Raw genomic sequence first — 2,334 nt, forward strand, 5'->3', positions numbered from 1 at the left:
GATGTTAAGGCCATAATAGATGAAATTATTGGTACCGATAGTGTTTGAGATAAAAATCAGCCAATACAACATCCGAGTCAAGGCAGGTATGACTTTACAGCTAATAAGGTTTTTGGTGGATTACAAACTTGATTCACTCCAAATACAAGAAGATATTGAGCAGTGTAAATAGATATACAAACTTATCCTTTATGAATGTGTTTTCTTTATTAAATACATACTTCACTTTTTCCCCCTTCGGAACCCGTTCGGTTTTATTACACTAGCTAGCAATAACATGCTTATTTATCATTGGCTTATATTTATTATTTTACCTCTTATTATACAATCAGTTGACAGAGCCATCACAGATTCTAAATGATACCTTCCAAGCCCAACTACCTTACAACATGCATCAAAACAGCTCAACTCTTATGAAAGAAAAGGTATTCATTTACTTTTACCCTACTGCCAATGACTAACAATCTATACAAAAAAAAAATGCATATTCCTTGATTCAACGCTTTATTCTTATTATGTTCTTTTTTTCTAGCAGCAACTTCCTTTGGAAAGGTCCACTGACATTCCTAACTCCTCAAATAAGAAAAACAGAACTGATAAAACTTACAAAAGAAAAGCTTATGTGGTATGTGTTTTACTTTTATATGTTTCCATTTTAAAAAAATAGTTAGACATTCACTTATCTTCTATCCGCTTTTTGTCAAAGGTAATTTGATTTGAATATTGAATGAATTATCCGGACTTCAGTCATTAGACCTCCATCTAAAAGGGTGCGTAAGATAAAAGAAAACTAGGTATTTAAACATTACTTATATTCAAAACAAATTTACCTTTACCACAATTCTACATGACTCTTCTTACTAATTTGAATCACATTTACTTTTGCTTTGTCTATAGGCCAAAAGCTGAAATGTGTCAAAGTAGATCATGCGATGGAGATATTTTATATTAATTTGTTGTTATTATTAGTTGTGTTCTTAAAAAGAAAACTTATTGTGCTATCTTCTCAGAACTTTATTGCATTTAGACATGAAGTCCATCTCTATCATCATATTATTATAAGAAACTATAATAATCTGCATAACTTTATTGCATTTATTGTGTTGTTTCTTTCAGTCCCTCTATATTATATCCATCTTACGGTACTTTCAGTATATATAATCACTTTGGTATTACATAAGCATAAGGGAGACCTACTGTCAAGGTTTATAGGTTTAAGTGATAAAGATCTAAGGTACTTGAGAGACATGTGTTCCAATTTTTTACATGACAGATGGGAACACAAATGCTTCCACAATGTTTGTGCAGACTTTCGCACTTGCAAGAAAAGGTTGTAAAAATATTAAGGAGGCATTCGGACGTAAGACAATTGCAACTGCTACGAAGTTCTTAAGCGGTGACTTGCACACATGCGATGTTCTTAGGGAACAAATAATGCTAGCAACTCGAAACGTGAATATCCAGTGTGGATTAAAGTGTAAGACGACACATTATATGTCATTTTCCTTGAGCATTCACTTTTTGTTTATGGTGGTGATACTCCTACAGGCGATGCTTTCTCAGCGTAGATTTTTTTAGGCGTTTCAAGCGAAGATAGTCTTGAAAAGTGGACAGGTTTGATAAATTAAAGAAAATGTTATTGGGAAAAAGTACTTGATCAGATTGGGGCTATCCTTAGATAGCAGGAGGAAGAACTGTCAAAGATTCAATCTGATATTTGTAAAGATATATATAATTAGTAGATGTTACACAGCAACAAATTTTGCCCATGGTCACTACTACTGTTTTTGATATGAAACTTGGCAGAGTAGACGATACGGGAATGCTTAAGTCCCAAGCTGAAAATCGTGATAATCATGATTTAAAGGTGAGCTTCTTCAGTACTTCAATCTGTATGACAAAAATTTATGAAACTATTTCATGCCAGTTTGTTCTGAATCCTCTCCTCTTATGTTCTGCAGTTTAGCAAGGATGATGCTTGGTTTATGCAATTTTCTGAATTCAGTCGTGGATGGGAACTTAAATTGTATCCTCATGTTAGATCTGATTACAAGGAAATTTTTTTGAAATTTTGTAATGTGAATGAAGCCATACATCGGGGTATGTATTGATTCACATACTCTTTAATACGCTATATTTGTCATCGTATTTTTTTATATAAAATTTGCATATACTTTCCCGAGTTCCTCCTCTTGGAATGTTAGGAAGTGAGGGTGTAAGGAAGTAGAAAGGTATTAGTATATGTAACTATGTCTGAAAGACATCCTAATTTGACGAACTCTGAGACGATTTGATATGACCTGCATAGGTTGAAACAACAAATGTGCAAATAAT

The sequence above is a fragment of the Coptis chinensis genome, unplaced genomic scaffold (genome assembly GCF_015680905.1).
Source record: "Coptis chinensis isolate HL-2020 unplaced genomic scaffold, ASM1568090v1 utg1782_pilon_pilon, whole genome shotgun sequence".
NCBI lineage: Eukaryota > Viridiplantae > Streptophyta > Magnoliopsida > Ranunculales > Ranunculaceae > Coptis > Coptis chinensis.